Source organism: Argiope bruennichi, chromosome 11, assembly GCF_947563725.1.
Source record: "Argiope bruennichi chromosome 11, qqArgBrue1.1, whole genome shotgun sequence".
In the NCBI taxonomy this organism is placed as follows: Eukaryota; Metazoa; Arthropoda; class Arachnida; order Araneae; family Araneidae; genus Argiope; species Argiope bruennichi.
Window position 1 is genome coordinate 27,542,325 of NC_079161.1, and position 21,914 is coordinate 27,564,238.

Below are 21,914 nucleotides of genomic sequence, written 5' to 3' on the forward strand. Positions count from 1 at the left end.
TGCATTCATGTGTGACTGATGTTTAAATTATTGAACTGAATTAGTTATTGTAAATTATTGTTATTTTCCCTTTTTGCCCACGTCTTGTTTTATTAAAGTTAAAAAAAATATCAGATTGATTTTATTTAACTTTTTATATTTGGCTAGGCATGTAATGAAACATTGACACATTAGGGATACAGATTTTTTCCCCTTTAGACTCGATAAAAGGTTTCCTTCTACTGAAAGTATATGTAATTATTAATTTTAAAGATGTTTACTTAAATTATTTTACATGAATAGTTTAAAACTCTGGAAGTTATAAAACTGAGATTTCATAGAGATATAATTAATTAATTATTATTTCAATGAGAAAATCATCTTAGTTATGGCATTAAAATTTACAAAAAAAAAAAAAAAAAAAAAAAAAAAAAAAGTATAAGATTGAAAAATCTGTGCCAAAAGAATTCACATCTGATATTAGTACATTATTTTATCACGAGATGGCAGCATAGAGTTGTTTTCGACTTCTGTGCATTAAAATGCCTAGTTGTACGCCGCGGAACTATAACACTTGGCATTTAATAAAATATTAATTTTTCAGTTAACATATAAATATTTTAAGATATTATATGCGTACTATTTTTTGAATAGTAACTAAAGTCTATTGTTAAAAAATAAATAATATATTTTAAAATAAAAGTTTTTAGTCTTTTCATGAAACTACTTTCTAAAAAAAATTTATTTTGATTACTTTCGGAATATCTGGACAAGCTATTTTAGTTTAATCTTATATTATTATTTATAATAAAATGAAAGAAACAGAAATATTTGCTTCAGTAGATACAAATTTATTTTTTTGGTTTCCTGTGAAATGCTCAAAAAAGCTCCTTTTCTTTACACCCTTTTTTTCCCAGTGCAAAATTCTTTTCTTTTTCTTTTTTTATCAACTATATCACCAACTTGTTAAGCTAAACTTGTTAACTAAATAAAGTTTGGAAGAAAAAAAAAGTAGACGAAAATTGGTACTAACTTTTGTTTTCACAGTAGTGGCTCTATTATAAAATCTTTTTTTTTTTTTCAGAGTTTTACTAATATCGATGTTTTTTGATATTGTGCTTTTTTCACCGAATATCAACTAACTACTTTCCGAAAAATTATTCTGTTATAATATTAATAAATACGAATCATAATTCTTATTCAAATTCTTAGAGTGAAATCGTTATTTTAATACTTAGTTTAGCATTTTTAATCTTAGTACCTTCATTATATAATATTCATTTTTGTAAATATAATTTATAAAAAAATATTCATATTCGAATCAAGATTTTCTGCGTTGTATTTTGTAACTAGCCGTTAACTACCACCCACGGTTTCGCCTGCATCTATTTACTTCATATGTATTTAAGAGAAAGTAAAACACATATACTTGAAGGTTATACAGTTTACAGTCGAGCAAAAGGAAAGGAAATTGTAATGTACGAGTAATAAAATTGATGTCACTATAAAGCTAATGTTTTTAATATTAAAATCGATTAAAAATAATATTTGTTTGGTGATTTGTTCAGAAATTATGGCTGAAAGGCGTAAAAGATTTCAATCTCCATTTCATCTTCCTTAGAGTTTCATAAAATTTTAATGTCTCAGTTAATTCTTCTAAGTGCTAAGAAACGTGTGCTAAATTTCATTTGAAGCCGTTAAGTTGTGTGGAATTGTATAAAGTTCAAACAAACAAGTTCAGTTATATATACGTATATAGAGTGAGATACCAGAAAATAGAAAAAGGAGGAAGAATTGGGCTATCCTACCATATCATCCAAATTTTATCTTTGATATTATGTAATAAAGATCTGACACTAAAAAGTTTTATTGCACTAAACGTATTTTTGAAGAAAAAAAAAATCGATTGGTATTTTGTTTCCTTTTTTTTTTCTTTCATCATACGAATAATTTATAGAATCAATAATAGCACGACAAAAGGTCCTCGCCAATTTACTTTTAAAATCCACGCATGAGGGCAAATAAAAATGTAAAAGCGCAGTTCTAGACTATGTGCAGTTAAGTATCAGAAGTTCTTGATATAAAAACATATCTTATGATATTTCGATCCATATTTAAATAATAAAATATCATTAACTAATAAAAAATAGATCGTTTTAATAAATTTTATCAGATTAATTAAACATTTTTTTTTACTATATCTGAAGGCTTATGACTATCTTCTCTGTGAAAATTATTGACAAATAGTCGCTTATGTTGATTAGCTTGTTAACCAGGAATATTGACTTTCTGAGCTTTTAAACAACTAGTATGGGATGAGCGTCTTTTAAATTTCATCTTTTTTAATTGATAAAACTGAGAAATATGAAATTAGTGAAATCGGTTTCTTACAAATTAATGCAAATTAAAAGTTAATATATTCAGAAATAAAAGCAAAAGAAATAATTCTATTTTAATGTCTAAAAAAATGAAATTTTTCCATAATTTCAATTGTAATAAAGCATGAGATTGAATGGAAGGGCAGAATGATGAAATTAGTTTGATTTTCCTCATAAAAAAATTGTTATGGATTGTGTAACACATTAAAAATTAAAATTAGAAAGAAAGATTTTGAATGTGAAATTGATATAATTAAAAACAATGATTCTGTAAATTTTGAAATATTGTAAAATAAAAAAATTTTGTGCGATAATAATTCCGGAAGATATAGTTGAAAAATACCAGAAACTTGTTTAATTTTTAATAAATTTATGCCTAAATTTTGCACTTTGAAAACTGTTAGTAATCTTTCTATCCTTGAAGAGCATATGTGTCAAATTTCCTCAACAACTTCAAAAATTGCTATTTCATATAAGACATACAAATAAGCATTCATCTTTAAATACAGAGATTAATATTTTTCTTTTTTTAATGTATTTTCCTAGAGAAACATATAAAAATTTATTGCGTCCTAAATTAAATATGTGTATTTCACTGTTTCTGTTATTCTGGCGCAATTTTCAATGTATTATTGTTCCAAAACATATATATATATATATATATATATATATATATATATATATATATTATTCGCTAATATTTTCCTTTTTTTAGTGATATCTTAAGCACTCTTTAGCAATTTTTCTTGAGATGAAACCATTAAAAATGTATTTTATTTATACGACATAAGGGTGAATTTTTTATTTTTCTAAGCACTCTATTTTCGTCAGTATTTATGTCTATTGATTCAATTTAGCAATTCAATTTATATTAACGGTACCATAAAATTATATTACTCTTTTTTCAATATTAAGGGGATAATTTTTCTGCAGCACTTGTTAAATTTACCGCAAATTTAATGATGTATATTTATGCCCACATAATACATGCTTGAAATCCATTGAATATTTTGCAGAAAAATAAAGGACATGACGGCAGAAAAGTAAAACAATGTGTAATTAGAATCCAAATGTTTAGTGCAATTAAGCTTGCCATTGAACTGGAATATTTTCAAATTAATTGACTATTATTTCTAGCCAGAAGCTTCTACCGGGCATAAAAACCACGTGGTTTAAATCGATTTTCGTTTTAAAGAAAAGCTATAAACTGCCAGATAAAAACAATTTACATAAAAAAAAGAAAGAAAGAGTAGAAAAAGGACCAAAATTATAAACAACACACACACACACACAAAAAGAAGTCTTACAGCTAGCTCCTCCCAGATTGACATTATGCGAACCCCGCTTCCCGAATAAAAAAGGAAAGCATCTCTAGATCGATCAGTTTTGGGTGTTTCCCTGATTCACATATACAAGAATCGCCATCATTCAAACCGTTTCCACGGGAACGCTCTCCAGTCATGGGAAAAATCTACAAGCGTTGCCAAGGTAACGGTTGAATCGGTGCTCCTGCACTTCGATTATAGGAAGGGTTCATTTCACGCGATTAGGGAAGTAAGCCTGCAGTCAAATATCGATTTTTTTCAGGTAAATAAATAGAGACGTAAACAGAGGACTTCACGTGCATCCTTTCCCGCCAAAACAGTCTACTTCCGTTAGGTTTCCTCTGAGAACATTCGAATGTAGTTCAAGAACAATTTTTCTTTGTCATGTGTGACAGTGATACTTTTTAATGTTTTGTTTCGCTCTAATATTGTTAAAAAACTATTATGTCATTTGTTCTAAATATATTCTGCATACATATTTACATAACGATTTTTTCATGTATATTATAATTGTGACAAAAAAAAAATATTCCAATAATCTTGACACTATTTTTAGAGAAAGGTTATGCTATTGAGTCTCAATTAATAGCGAAAATGTTTTCAAAACTTGTTCTTTTTATACAGAGAATATAGTGATCGTCATTGAATAATAGGAACAGTTATGAGAAAATAATGTAAATGAAATTAAAATTTTGAGTTAATTAATAAGCACAAGAAACGTTTAATGATACATATATTTTAGATGCACAAAAATATTGCATAATATTTGAAAAATATTGTTCAAAATTTGCAATATTGTATAGTATTTTAACAGTTTTGAAGAGTATTCTGTGCTATTGCATTTATTTCTGAATATATATTTACATAATAAAGTATTTTTATTAATATCATAATTGTAACAAGAAGTCCGACAAGTTTGTCACAATTTTTAAAGGATAAATTTTTGCTTTTTCAATCTATAGAAATGTTTTCAAAAATTATACTTTTGTCACAGAAAATACGTTTGCAGTTATTGCATAGCAAGAATATTAAAATAAATTGAAAATTGAATGTTTAACATCAGATTAAGGAATATAACCATTCTTGCTATAAAAATGTTTTAATGAAGGCTATTTAAATCTCATTTACCCTTGAGAACTACCTTTTTAAAACTTTTTAGCATATTTTCTCATAAAGGTATTAAAAAAAAGAAGAAATAACTAATTTTCGGAAGAAATTTTAAGAAATTAATTCACTTACGTCATTTAAATAATCGGGTTTCTCGAGAAGGAACGTGTTAATTATTTTTTTAAAGAAACGGCGGAATTTTTCTGAAATATTGAAGTTGTTCAAGGCGAATTTTCAAGGGAACCGTTAATTCAAGAAAAGAATTTTTTTAAAAATCCAAAGATTTCCGCTAAAGAGTAGAAAAAATTCCGTTATAGAATTACCAGATTACAAAGAAAACTTTATGTTAATAATGCAAACGATTTTTAAAAGCTCGAACAGATGTTTTTAATTAAAAAATAATCAATTTATTTGTTAATTAAATTGTCAAATAAAAATCATCTGGAATATCATCAAAATGTTTTTCTACTTTTTTTTTTCTCTTTAAAATTATTTTACCTATGCAAAATTAGATAAAGTTCTAAAAAGATATTTCTAATTCAAAAAAATTAATTCAATAAGAATTGCAAAAGAAGAAAAATTATCTCTGTGTAATTCACATTAAAAAAAAACACTAGTATGTTTTATTTGCAATAAAAAACTTATTATACTCAACTAAATAAAATTCTTTAATCCATATTTTTATGTCGATTATTTTTAATTTCTCATAAAGAAGTTGTAGTTCATGTACAACTCAGCAAGCGTAAAAAAATACATAGCAAACAAATTAGCATTAGAGTTGCTAGAAGATTGCTTGTTTGGATTACCATATTGGCGAAAAACTCGATTACAGATTTATCTACAATGTTACATTGAATCATATTAAAGTACAAAGACATATGCACATTAAAGAATAAGTTTAGAAAAATTTTTATGTTACCTTTATAAAGCAGAAAATATATGAAGTCCTAATAAAAAATGCTCAGTGGTGACCTGAAAGTTTCACATGCCATTCAGAATTTATTTTTAGATCAATTATACTATTTTAGATTTTTTTTGGTCGCCTATAGCTTCCGAAATAACTATGTTTGAGAAATTATTTATAAATTATCTTATAGAAAAGATTATTTGATTGACGTAGAATTCTTTTCTTTAATATTTATAATTTTTTCAAAATTAATTTTAACTATAAGCTCTAACAATGTTTTTTCTATAATTAAATTTAAACTTATTTTATTGTTTCATTAAATCCTTCCTTCACTTGTTTTTGCCGCTGTAAAAGCTATGCTAAAAGAATTAAAACATTTTTTCTTAGAATTAGAAGATTACTAAGGCAAATCAGAATATTTAATATTTTAGATGAATATTAAATTTACAGAATTATGTACGAACTACGTACATCAATCAAAACAATTAGAAGATAATTTTTTAAATAAAATTTTACACAGTTGTTTAGAATTTGGAAGTAAAAATTTAAAAACTGCCGATTAGGGTCAGTGGCTTGCGTGCAGTGTTGCAGCGTTCAGAATGAACAGTTTTGCTTCCTGGTTAAAATATACAGAAATTTCTATGTGAGAAAATTAATAGTTTATGTGAGACTGAGCAAAATTCTGTCGCCAAGTAGCTTCAAAAATAAAGAAGGTATTATTTTAGTGATTACCATCTGATATACTCGGTATTAACTCAAAATTCAAATACTCCCATGTCTGATATTTTTAATGAAAAAATACTTTTGTATTTTCACATTTAAAATATTATTTTTCCCGAAATCCTTTTATGGTCTGAAATATTTTTAAAAATTAAAATAAGAATATTTTTTGAATCAAAAGAACTTTTTTAAAAATCTCTTCCATTAATAAAAAGCTTGAAAATAAACTAAATCAGTAATTCTTCTAGATATACATTGTTAATTATCTTCTTAAAAATTTTAAAAATTTCTTTCAGAATGCTGCTATTGTATTCAAGAAATAATTCTTTGTAGCTGCTTTTATTCTTCAACAATAAAAAAAATACTTTAATAATTTGAGCATAAATTTAATTTTGGAAAAAAATTATATGGAAATAAAGAAATGTTTGCAAAAAATACATATATATAAAAAACAAACAAAGAATATATACGTGTATATATATAAAGATTAAATAACTCAAAACCTCATCGTATCCTAGCAACAGATTACCTATAAATTCCTTTATTTCAAAATCGTCTGCATCTATTCAGTAGTTATTAAATTTTGAGAAATTAATAAAAATCATATGAAGATTATGCAGAAATGATATTGGTATTACAGAAAAGTTGAAATTTTTGAATTTTAGGATGCTATAAAAATATTTCTTTCGGGTTAATTTGCTCCAAAAAGGTTTATTGTGGAAAAAAACAGGAAAATTTCGATTAAATTCTAGTTCATTGAACATTTATTAAATTTTTTCACTTTAAAAATGTGACAGCATATTTTCTCTCGTCTGACATGGATGTGGAATATACAGTGTCTCACAAAAGTGATGGGACACTTGTGCTTTACAAAAGGAAACTGTAATAAAATAAATAAATAAACATGTAGAAAAATTTTTTGGGTGTGTTTCATATTTAAAGTTAGTAGCAATTATTACATAACATACATTTTGTCAAAATATTAAAATATTAATTTAATAAAAATACAATTTTTTAGAACGGAGCAAAAAATGGCTCACATAAGTGATGGGACACTTACTTTTCCATCAAATATTTATCCAAAAATTTTACTTTTTAAAAGGTTTTAATATTTTGTTGTATTTCCTTTTACTTTTAAAACATGATTTAATCTTCTTGGGATGGATTCGACTCATTTTTTCGTGATTTCAGGAGTGATTTTACCCCATTCTTCTTGAAGCACTGATTTTAATTGTTGTTTTGAAGAAATGGTGTGTTTGCGAATTCTTGATTCCAATTCTTGCCAAATATTCTCTATGGGATTTAAGTCTGGAGATTGTGGTGGTGTTTTTATTATTTCAGGACAGTTATACAGCAGCCAAAGTCTAACGTTCAAAGCAGTGTGCTTAGGGTCATTGTCCTGGTAGAATTTAAAATCGTTATGAAGGTTCAATTTTCGTGCTGAAGATTTCAAATTTTGCTTTAAAATGTCAATATACTTGTATTGATCCATTATACTGTCAATAAAAACAAGATTACCAACTCCAGCGGACGACATACACCCCCATACCATAACTCCTCCTCCACCATGTTTTTCCGTTGGCACCAAGTTCTGTTTGCGAAATTCTTCCCTGGGTTTTCTCCACACCAAGATTCTACCGTCAGAACAAAATATATTAAATTTACTCTCATCAGCAAATATAACTTTATTCCAGTAATCAGAATTCTTATTTATGTTAGATTTCGCGAAAGCTAGTCTGAGTTTTCTATTCTTTTTACTTACGAAGAATTTTTTCCTGGCTACTCTACCGTGATATCCAGCAGATCGAATTACCCTTCTAATAGTCTCAGGATTAACAATTATTCCATATATTGCTTGCAAATCAGCAGCAACTTTAAGAGCACTCTTTCTTGGATTTTTTTTTAATATTCGCTTTATTCCATTGGATAGCTTTGATGGTCGGCCAGGTCTTCTTTTATCCTGAATAATATGATTCTTTTTATATCGTTTAATGATATTGAAAACTGTTGAATGACTCAAGTTAACTGTTTCAGCAGTTTTTCTAATAGATTTTCCACGTTCAATATGCAAATTAATAACTAATTTTCGAATTTCAGGCGAAGTTTCTTTTCGTTTAGCATTCATGGCTGCACAGAGCTAAAAAGCACAAAAATTCCAAAACAAACTGGAGAGAAATATTGCAGACGATTTTATAAATTATTGCCAATTGCTTTTGAGTAAAAATAACACCACCAAAAATATTTTTATTGCTTATTTCAGAAGATTTTTGTTGCATATCTAATGGTGTCCCATCACTTATGTGAGCTATTTTTTGCTCCGTTCTAAACAATTGTATTTGTATTAAATTAATATTTTAATATTTTGACAAAATGTATGTTATGTAATAATTGTTACTAAATTTAAGTATGAAACACACCCACAAAAAATTTGTACATGTTTTTTAAATTTATTTTATTACAGTTTCCTTTTGTAAAGCTCAAGTGTCCCATCACTTTTGTGAGACACTGTATGTATATTCATAGTCACAATGGCTTTTATTCATGCTAACTAATTAATTATATTTAACTTAATTATACATGGTAAAGAAAAATTAATAATTAAAAAATGTAATAAATATTGGTCGTGAAAGGTCGAAATATTCTCCGATGAATGACAATACATATCAAATACGTCGGTAAAAAAACAGAATATAATGTTAAATTTTACAAATTCGGGATATTCTATGCATATGTGGACATTCACAATGGGAGTAGAAATTAATAGATTTGTAGAAGAGAGCGAAAGCGATAAAATATCATTTTCTTTGTCCATATTGATGATACCATTCAAATATAAATAAATCCCTGATGTGGCTGTACGACCGAAGTGCTTTGGCGATTGTTGTTTTAATAGAAGTATCTATATCTAACTTTTATAAATTAACAAACAAAAATGGTGCCCCAGTTCGTAATGCGTAAAACCAACGAGAATGATTCCATCTCCCCTGCCCCCAATATTCTCACGCATTTTCTAATAAAGATGTTATCTCCCTCCCTTCGCATAAAATTCTGGACCTTGAATAAGACCTCGAACCTCTTGCAGCACATTGCCGAATATTGATTTTTTGGCGTGAATCTAATACTTTTCATGAATATATGAGCTATCTATTTTGAAAACGGGGCAAGTCCATTTTTCGTTATTGCGAGATATTTAAAGGTCTGCATTTCAATGAATTTAAAAATATTGGTAAGTATTAATCGATATATTTTTTGTATTAATACTTACCAAGATAATGTAAGTTTATAATCCAATAGTGTTTACAGCGTTGACTAAAAAAAATAAGAGTTTTATTATAACTAAATGGACTTGCCTTACTTTCAAAATTAATGAATTATTGCAAACGTTCATTTAATTGGGAAATATTTCAGTTGCATCAGCCTTTTTTTATAATAAAAACAAAATACCACCCAAAAATTTATAATTATTTATTCATTTGATAAAAAGTGAAACACAACAAAGAATATTCTTGTAGAAAATATAACATAAGCAAAAACAATTCAGTTTTATTAAGAATTTCAATGAAATTATACATTTTCAGTTTATACGTAGGTATAATTAAATTGAATTTTATTCAGAATTTAACATTTTAAAATGTTCATGATGAACAGAAGGTATATATGATAATAAATCCATCATGTCCTTGCATTTTTCAGATGTAAGAGATCTCCTTTTTTTCATACATAAAAGATAATTTTATATTTCTGAAATTACTTGGTCTTCCTCGTTATGGTGGCAAATCGATAATTTTAAATTCAGCATCTTGTTCTATCGATGTTTTATAGAACATTTTGTATGGCGTATCCCTTGTAAATCTGATCCAGCATATAGTTAAACAATTCACGGTTTCTCCATCTGTATTTTTATTTCTTTTTAAAACTGCTTTCTCCAGAGGTTGGGTTGAAAATAAATATCCGCGTTTCATTTCATGTATTAAACATTTATTATCTTTTCGACAATTTCATATTATTTTATAGTAATCCTGGGGTATATGCAAGGAACTGGTTTTCCGGATTGCCAGTTCTACCACACCAAAATCACGATCGTTCGGTAAAGTTGAATGCCCCGACAACAAAAATTTGTGATAAATGATATTTATTTGTCACTGGACTGAACAATCGGAGTTGGAAAGTGGTTTTAATTCATTTATTTTTTGTCTATTGCGTGACTATTTTAAGCCAAATTTTTGCGCAGTAGCATTTGAGGGTAAAGACCCCTGATCACCCGATGGCAGAAGTCTGACTTCTAGCTCAAATGAAGATGACACACTCACACGCATGCATACACAACCCTTTTTTATAGGTAGGCTCCTTCACGCACCTCACAGAGAGAATAACCATGCCCGAACCAGGACTCGAACCCGGAACGCCTAGATCACGGGGAAGACGCGCTACCCCTAGGCCAGCACGCCGGCGGTACTGCAAGTAAACATATTACTATCGAAACACAAAATTAAGATATTATTTATAAAATACTGTACAATCCCCGATTTTCATTAGCAAATATAGATAGAAATCTACTAAATGTGGTGTATAGTTCATATACCAAATTTAATCTGTCTAGCTCAAAGAGTTTTATTCCCAGTCAGACAGACACAACTCTAAAAATGTGTGTTTTCCGACTCTGGGACAACATAGCGATTCGTCAAAAATTTAAAGGTTTTTTTTTTTTTAACGATACAGTACTTTATCTTTGTATACTTTGTACATAATAAAGTAAAAAGTTACTTTCCATAGAAAAGATTTCTTCTAGAGAAATGTGCAGCAGTTGCAATAATTCCCGAAGAGGAAAGCACGAATATACAAAGAAAAAAAAAGAAGAAGAAGAAGAAGAAGAAGTGTTACACGACTAAATGCTATCGTAAAAGCAAAGAATTCGCGAGCATTCTCGACATCATAATGTAATAAATAAAACTACATAACATTTATTTCATAATTTCTGTGCGCGTTTATTGCTAGAATTATTTTCTTTTCTCATTTAGAATGTACTAAATCTTTCTTCTATTAATGATGTTTTATGATTTAATCAGCGGAATGGTCTTAGAAAATCTATCGCATGAGACATCGCGATTTTTTCACCAATATATGTGTTATCCTTTTCCACTATGCATAAAATTATGAATCTTGTGTAAGGACGCGATTACCTTGCATGTGATTGGCAAACAATAGATACAAAATATTGATGTTTGGAATTATTACTGAATCTATCTTGCAAATATGTATTTTTGGACCTTTTCTTCTGAGCGACTGAAGCCAAAATTTGGCACATAATTATTGTTGTTGACACAAGATAACATTCCCTATTTCATTGATTTAATTTAATGTGTTTATGAGTCTTTGTACTTAAATGCATACAAAAGTACAGTCCGACAGATGGTCAACTCTTTGATAGATTAGATTCAGAATGTATTAAAAATCTACATTTTAGATGATTTGCTTTTGTATCAAATTTTATCTATCACTTTTAGGGTTTCTAGTTATCCAATTCATTTGAAATCGAATAGCCAGAATTTCCTTGAATTTATTTCGTTCAAAATTTCTTAAACATCTATGAATCTCATATATAGATCATATTCTATATTCCACCCATCCAGCACAAATCGCTTTGAATTATCCTATAAATAGACAGGTAGGCAAACAGACATAATGCGAAAAATGAGTTTTTGACCTCATGGAAGTCTGAAATATGGAGATTTGTCGAAATCCCGAGTTTGGTTTAGTTATATTAACGTCCCGTTGTGAAGCAACACTTAGGCTATTTTAGGACGGACCTCGTCATTTTGAACCGCGGTCAGATGACGAGGACGACAATTCGACTGGCACCCCTCTCTCCACACCGCACCACGCCAGCGGGAGGACGTTTGGTCTGACGGATTTAACGTGCAACAGACCCCCTTACACGACGGTTTTTCGTTGGAATCGGGTCCTGAAACCCTACGGCTCACAAGCAGAGACCTTACCACCAGGCCATCGCGGCCTTCCCGAGTTTGGAATTTTGGTGATTACAATATTTTTCCCTATACGTCGTATATTTGGAAGTAAAAATTATCATTTTCGTTTAAATGTGAAAAAATCTTTTTTTATTTAAAATTCATGAATGTTGACATTTCTCTATATGTAAGAAATAAGGTTATTTAAAAACCCAGAACTTTCACACATACTCTCGAATCTAGGTGTTGCCTCCCTTCTTCATCAGCATAAAATTGTGGACCTTGAATGGCACTGGTGAACAGTAGTTATGATCTATACATAATATATATAATAAATAGATCTATAGAAGCTATAGATAGAAGCTTGCCTTTTTACTGACCCCAAAATGCGATCTTTGGCAATTAATGTTTGGTATACAGTTGATACACAGGTACCCAAAATACTAATGTGCAATTTGGATGCCTTTCGATTAAAGAAAAAATTCGATACAAAACTAAAATTGTAGTCACCAGATTACATGTTGAATTTCATTTATCTAACTCGTTACATGAATATGAAACTACAAACAGACAGACGTCAACTCTTTGTTGAATTAGGTTCAGAATTTGTTACAAATATTAATTTTAGATGCTAGACATTTGACATTAAGATTACCAAATTTCATCTGTCTATCCCAAAGCGCTTTTCAGTTATCGTTTTCACAGACAGATAAATTTAATTCCAAAAATGTGCGTTTCGAACTTCGAGAAGTCTGAAACCTAGAAATTTACCAAATTTTTGACGTTTGGTTTGCATTTTTTTTGGCTATTTTAGTATTTTCTCTTTGTACTTTTCATATAAGTAAAAATAAAGAATAGCTATTTCACCGGTTACATTGGGACCAAAATTTTTAAAGATTTATAATTTTGGTGAATAAGACGCCTTCTAATTTTCATCCATCTTTCTCGTTATTTAAACTATAGTATTCATAAAATACATGCAGATAAATGAAAAGATAGTAATTAACAACAATAAAAAAATTGCCTTGGAAGATATTTAAAACGTTGAAATGGAAAAACATCTAATCGTCATTTTTTATATATATATTTATTTATTCTTTCTCAAATTTGTAAAGAGAGAATTTACTTACTTTCTGCTGTGTTAGGGTTGAAATATTTTGAATAAACTTCTAATTTTTGATATATATTTCCCTTCTTGATCATTAATTAATCAAATAATTTAGTAAAATTATATAACTAATTAAATACTTATTAAACATCGCTGTTTTCATGTATTATGTACTCGAAGCCTATTTATTTGTTTACTTCAAAGTGGAACCTAACTAGCAAATGTTTTTAGATATTTTCTAGTAAAATATCTGATTTTAAAGCTTAGTCAAAAAATGGTGTATATTTTGGTATATATACATAAATTCGTCGGTTATTGCATCATAATTACCTATTTTCATTCATTTTCGAAATACTTTTATTAGCTCAATTTTTTCTTGCTTATAAGAATGACATTTTGTGACCGATCAATTTTGAGACTTTTTGATCTGATCGTCAATTATGGAGTATTAATTAGTATGGATATTTACACAAAAAAACATAGCAAAATAAAAAAAAGGCCAGAAATATTTAAATTTGAAAAACTATAGAAAATAAATGACAAATAAAATTTTAAAAACACACACAAATTCTTATCAGAAAGAGCAAAGAGCAAAAGTAGCGGAATTAATCTATTATAAATGATCAATTTTTTCACGCAAAAAAAAAAAAAAAAAAACGCCAAATTCTACAAAGGCATGCGCAGTAAGAAAAAATACAATATAGCGGCTTGTTGTTGTCCCGTCGGGACAACTACTTGCCATCGACCGAACAGCATTTTTCAGTCTTTCTACGCATGCGCTGCCTACTTGCCGTCTTATAACTAGCTGAGTGTAAACCCGGCATTAGAGAAAAAAAAATGATTTAAGATTTCATAATATTTGCAATAATGAGTAGACAATAACAAACAGTGGACAACAAAATTAATGATTGAAATGTAAAGCACTATTTAAATGAAGATAACTTGCAATTTTTTATGTAGCAATAAAACATTTTTATAAGCTGTTTTAATAAAAATATTTATTGAAACAACTTGCGATTGTTAATTTATTTACATTATATTTAAACAAAGGATTGTTAATTTATTTGCATTAACAATCGCTTCTTTAAAAATACTGTTTCATATTATGATATATTTAATTCCATATTTAAACTTAATGACAACTCCATTTACAATTTTCTATTTCTATTTTTGTTTAATTTTAATCTTTGTTTCAAACTGAAGAAATATAGCCAACCAATGAAAAAAAAGTTTAATTCATTTAATCGGCAGCGCGATTCAATATAAACATGTAAATTCTAGATTTGTTTTTCTCTTTTGTCAAAATGCAAACGATTATTAAAAATGTCAATGTATTCTTGTAAATAATGATTCAATTAAAAATTTCTTTTTTTTTTTTAATTTACGATGTTTTCAATGTAAAATTTAAATTGATTTTTTTAAAATCAACAAATAGTTATTATATTTTATAAAAAAATTGTTTGTTTTTTGTCTCGGATCTTTTTGAACATTTGGGTAAATCTGAACTTTAAAGGCACTTGCGAATTTGTCGACATTTTTTTTTATTAGTTTGATAGAAGCTAAATTATTATGGTGAATACTTAATATTCTGGTAATGAAACAATGCACTGAAATGCAATCTCTTAAAGCAATCACATTTATGCATTAGTAATCAATGCATTAGTAAACAGATTATCAAGACATTTTACAAAGTTTTATTTGCTTTGAAAATTTTATGGAAATTTATAATTCTGGAGTAAATTGACATTTTAAATTTTTTTCGTGTATTTCCTTGACGGATGAAAATGCGCAACTCGGAGAGAATGTTTAAAAATTTTAATTCTAATTTTAAATAATTAAAAACTAATCTGAATTTTGGTGTTCCTTCGCGATAATTTTCGAAACTTTTATCACACAGAAATTGAATTTTACTCCATTTCAAAATTTTTCTTTTTAATGATTACAATTGAATAGTTGTGCGAATTTAGGCTGTTTCCCAAAACTATTTTCGGCCTAATTTCCAATAATTGTTGCCTGAAGTTCAAAACGGTTTTCTTTGTTTCATCAACTATCTGATGGTGTGATTTTCTTCTACTACTAAAAGTTAAAGAAGAAGGATTCTGTTTAATATCTGTGTAATTAACGAGAGGTAAAAATAAATGAAGTTACAATACCACGAAATTTATAAGACAGATGAACCACAAATTTACATTTTTAATAGTGTCATGGGGTCTTGAGACTGGCCTCCAATAGACGATTTCATGTACACATTGAGCGGAGAATATGTAAAACAACTAAAGTAGCACATTTAATGTATACCAGTTGCACGGTATCATGGATATGAAGTTAGATATCTTCGGTGAGCCAGCAGGTCGCTAAAGGTGACTGATTATTTCGGGAAAGTTATAGAGAGACTATTACAAAAGTTGCAACACAAAAATTTTAAAAAAATAATAATAATGCTTTATGGAATAATGCATGTAAATATTGAATAAAATAAACATAGAATTATTGTTTCAATTTTCAGAAAGTACAAGTACCCAAATTATAGGCCGATATCTTACGACTCTTGTCCTTCCTCTTTTTTTTTTTTTTTTTTTTTTGTGCATAAATATTGACGGTATACATTTTCCCAAACTACGTCAAAACTCTTGCCCTTCAGAGTAAATTAAGATTTGTTTCTACTGATAATTCTCACCGGAGCAAGCTGTCCAGAACGCACTGAACATGCCGGAATACCATCCGGAAGCGGAAGTTTGACGTCATACATATTTATACACAACTCTTCCCCGAACCTCTCGCAGTTTTATATCTTTATAATAAACAAAAAATCGGTCACGGTGAAATCAAATGTCACTCTTGGTCAGTCTGGTCCAGTCCAGACAGAAATGGATGGGTGTCCGCATCAGATGATTGCACAAGGCTCACCGCGTTTATTAATGATAATTTTTGGTAGATTTTCTAATTCAGAGTGGTGTAACAGAAGGTCATTATGTCCTTTGGGAATGTTTTATGGGTCATTTTATGTATTTGCGCAGCTTTTTGATACACTTATTCATATTTAGATTTGCACAGAAGGCCGTTGGGAATTCCTGGACTAATTGCACTCGTCTTGTTATTTCTCAATAATTTTTTTTATTAAATTAACATATATTTGCATTTCAGAGATAAAATGACCTCCCAAACTTTCGCGTATTCAAATTCTACTAAGAGAAAGTATTATAATCGTTAGAAAATTCGAACTCGTGATTTTGACGTACCTCCACGTTTCAGATTTCTCTGAGTTTTTTTAATAAAAAATATTGAAATATTGTCTGTTTCTGAACATTATTCAAAACCGTTTTTCTCAAGACAGATGAAATTTTGTATTTGTTCCTTGCACCAAATTTGCTGATTTCTACCAAATTCTGAACGAAATCTACAAAATAACAAGTAAATATGGTATATAGAATAGTATCGATGATGTATGTATCGTATGTATCGTTTATTTATTTGAAATAATTAGGAAAAACTCAAAAATCAGTCCCATGACACTAAACATTTGTCCGATTTTGTTAATTTTTATTTCATCTTTATACATCTATTACAGAGGACTTTGTTATCAATGACTGCCTGTCTCTCCCCAACACAATTTTGAAAGAAATTTCAAAAGCACTACTTCACTGAATATTCCATAAAGTAAAAATTCAGAAAAAATACCCTATCCCTCCCCAATCATAATATCGATTTCAACACCTTTTTTTTTTTTTTTTTTTTTTGAAACTTATGTCGTTTAGGTGTATTAATAATGGTTGCTAGCCACCCTCCGCCCTTCATCTTTTAAAAATATTTCAAAATAAGGTCTTCATACATCTTCCAACTTCAACAATTACACCAATTTCGAAAAATTTTATTTGCTATCTTCGGTACGTAGCTTAATAGAATACTCTATATTTGTTATGCAAGTGCAACTTAAGACAGTGTATTCGTTTGGTGCGATAAGATGTAGTTCATAAAAGATAATTGGTATGATTAAATTAAGGCTTTTAATATTGTGGACGAAACGCTATTCGCCGCAGGTGCCAAGAAAGCATATATTTTCATAAAGTGGCGCAAAGGAGCAATAACTTTAAGTTCTGGATGGTGAACTTTTACTGTATATTTTTGAGGATATTTCTACTGAAATGACAGAATAAATTTAAAATACTGTTTCACAAAATTTCTGAGACAGTTTCCTAACATTTTTGTATTTGTTTAAAAAACTGTGATGTCTTTTGTATATCTTCTGCTATATATTTTTTGTGATATCAACGAATTAATACATGAAAAAACTTGATTTCAACGTAAATGACATTGGGCTGCTACCAAATATTACAATTTCCTGTAACATTCTGCGTAGATGCCAGATATTTCGCCACTCCCTATCAGGATATCACTGCCTTGACACTCCTTAATCTTTCACGTCATATTATTCTGTTCTAGTCCAGCATTTTGTTTGATATTGTTTCGTCACTTGTTATTACTTTTCTTAGTAACTTGCACAGTGTGCTGCTCTCCGGAACTTTCTTTTACTTTCCGCTGGGTGTTTTTTTCCGACTACCAATTACTCCTTTGAATTTCTTATTCCTTTTCGTAATTGAGAGGTTTCTCCCTTTAATTAAAACAGTGCTGTTTCTTTCAAGAATAAAACATTTTAGTTTCTTTTCTATTTTTTTTTGTTTTCGTTCCCATCAGATACTTCTCCAAACAACCATTTATTTCTACACAGGTTTTTTCCCCTTAAAATTGCCGATTTTTTTTAGCATTGAGAAAGTATCTTCTCAACTTCGATAGTGTTATTTTTCAGGAATAAACAAAACTCATTTCTTTCCCATCAGATGCTTCATCAGACGACCATTTATTTAGACACATATTTTTTCCTTAGAACTGCCTATTTTTCCATCATTGAGAGACTACTTTCTCTTTCTACACAGTCTGGAAAAATAAACACGACCGGAAATACACAGACAGATGCTACAATTTAGTAAAGTCGTCTGCGGTTGATACTACATTATATTTAACGAAAAACAATGGCAATAAAAACACATAAATATTTAAACTTTAGAAAATTGTCTGCGACAGACGTTAATCTACAGTGGCTCAAAAAAATTGAGAGTACACCTTATTTTTACTTGATAAATCCGACTTTCAATATAAATAAAACATTACCGGGAAGTGCAAACATGTTTTTATTTTTACACATAACAAATGGTTTAATTTAAAGTAAAAATAAATAAAAATCAACGAAAAATTTCTAAATTGAAAAGTTTCAGAAGCATTTTAAATAAACATACGCAGAATTTTGCCTAAAAAAATTGAGAATACACTTATGAAATTTTTGCAATATTTTGCAACAAAGTGTTACTATTAAGTAGCATGCCTTTTGGCTCTTATAATGGCCTCTAAACGTCGTGGTACCGATTTCACCAATTTTTGGTGGTATCTGAAGATATTTTACCCCATTCTTCTTGCACACTTGTTTTAAATGGATTTTGTTTCTAATTTTGTATTTTTGAACCACTTTTTAGTATGGCCCAAGAATATTCAATGGTATTAATGTCAGGGTACTGTGGTGGTGTGCGTAACTGCTGTCTACAATGAAAAATACACCATATTTTGACGTTACGTGCATTCTGTTTGGAGTCGTTGTCCAACTGGAAAATGAAATTTCCATCTAAACTCAAATTTTTAGCACTTTCCTTTAGATTGCCGTGAAGTAAATCCAACTAAACCCTATCGTTTATAATGCCATCTATAAAAATTAAATTTCCTACCCCGAATGAAGCCATGCAACTTCAAACCATGACGGAGTTACCATCATGTGTAACTGTAGTATGTAAATTTTTTGGATCCAAAGAAGCGTTAAGCTTTCTTCATACAGTACGATGGATGTCACTGCCAAAAATGTTGAGTTTTCTTTCATTACTAAATATAGCTTTCTTCCAAAGCTTATTGGTCTACAATTGATGAGTTTTTGCTAACTTCAAATGCTTTATCTGAATTTACAAGCTGATGAACGGTTTCTTTCTAACAATGCTACTTTTATATCCAGCTCGTCTAATGGCATTTCGCACAGTTTCAGCACTTAAACTTCTGCCTATGATTTGAAAAGTTTCTGCAACAAGTTGGAAAAACCATATGGTCGCAGAAATCTAAAGGAAAGTGTTAAAAATTTGAGTTTAGATGCAAATTCCATTTTCCAGCAAGACAACGACCTAAAACAGAATGCACGTAACGTCAAAATATGGTGTCTTTTTCATTGTAGACAGCAGTTACACACACTATCACAGTATCCTGACATCAATGCCATTGAATATTCTTGGGCCATACTAAAAAGTGGTTCAAAAACACAAAATTAGAAACAAAACCCATTTAAAACAACTGTGCAAGAAGAATGGGGTAAAATATCTTCAGATACCACCAAAAATTGGTGAAATCGGTACCACGACGTTTAGAGGCCATTTTAAGAGTCAAAAGACATGCAACTTAATAGTAACACTTTGTTTCTACGCGTGATATTGCAAAAATTTCATAAGTGTATTCATAATTTTTTGAGGCAAAATTCTGCGTATGTTTATTTAAAATGCTTCTAAAACTTTTCAATTTAGAAATTTTTCGTTGATTTTTCTTTATTTTTACTCTAAATTAAATCATTTGTTATGTGTAAAAATAAAAACATGTTTGCACTTCCCGGTAATGTGTTATTTATATTGAAAGTCGGATTTATCAAGTAAACGTAAGATGTACTCTCAATTTTTTTGAGCCACTGTATATTAAATGAAAACAATAATAATATATAGTAAGAAGCATCATTTTCAGTTATTCATTAAATTAAATTAAAATCTATTAAATTCATTTATTTTTTTACAAGAATTTAGACAGACAAAACATGTTATCAATTCTAAAAGGTACCATCTCAGATTTTATAAATTTTTAAATAAGTTTCAATTTATCTGATGTTTGAAAAGCTAATTTGTAACTCTCAATAAATGGTACATTGTATTTAAATGCATTAGTTTATTTTTCTCGGAAAAATTAAATACATAATGTTGATTTAAAAAAAACCGCACCATACGAAATGGACAAAATTCAAGCAATTAAACTTCTTATTTTAAGTTTATTTTAATTTGATCAGAGCCTATTTTGATTTCGTTTTATTTTATTTTCATAAGAATTATTTTTCATGCTGTTATGAAGAAAATGTTTCATTGCCGCAATAGTTTCCTCGAATTCACTTTATCTTTGAACATTTAAACATTATGATATTACGTATAATGCCAATATTATCAATAAAATTGCCATAACCAAGTACTTTGTGTATTCTTCGAAGAACATATTTGTAATTTTATCTGTATTAAAAAAATATTTCTGGTGGAATTTATCAGTATCTTAGTAAAAATATCGCAATCAACAAAAATTAAAACTCGAAATTTGGATGATTCTTTCTTTTTCTTTCAGAATTCCTTCACACTAAAAATAAAATCTATTTTTTGAATATCTACAATTTATTATATATGGAAATTTCACTCTTTTTTGCCGTATTTTTATTTTTCGTGCCTTTTATTACATCTTTTATCAAAGTAACTTATCTTTCTTAAAAAGACTTCCGTTTAAGATTCATTTTTTATGTGAAATTTGAATCTAAACTGAATTTAAACCAAAAATTACTTCAAGATTGGAAAGAGATTCGCAGAAGAAAGGGTAGAAATAGCATATGATTCATCGGCAAGTATTTATTTATTTCGGTAATTGAATTGTGATCATCGGGGAATTTCTATAGCAGATAGAATCGATAGAACTTGTTTTTTTTTTTCCTTATTTAATCTTATTTATTTATCTTATTTTAATTTCTTTCTTCCGTATTCCTTATTTTTATTATTTATATTTTTTATTAATTGAGATTCCTTCTTATTACATTAGAACATTTAAAACTAAAAATATGTGCATGACTCATCGGCAAGTGTCGGCAAGTTTTGTAAATGAATTGCAGTTTTTGAAAAATTTCTATAGCATTAATCGAATCGATAGAACAATTTTTCTTACTTAATTTATATTTCTTCTTATTACGATAGAATAATTAAAGTTAAAAATATGTGTATGACTAATTGGCAGTTGTTTATTGTTTTTTTGATGAATTGCGGTTTTTGAAGAATTTCTACAGTGCCCGAAAAAATTATAAGAAATCGCGAAAAATCGCCAAATCTAGAAGCCTTGTTTACAGAATCGTATGCAAATTTTTGCAGCAAAAATAGAAGTAAAATTAAAATATTTTATGCGTAAAGTAATTAAAATTTTCAATTTTAAATCTGCTAAAATTTAAATTTTGATTTTTAAACCTAAATGAAAACGGAAAAAAGAATAAGGACATTGCTTTTTCTCCAGTAATTATTTAAAAATTTGCATATTTGAAAGCATAAAATGACAGTT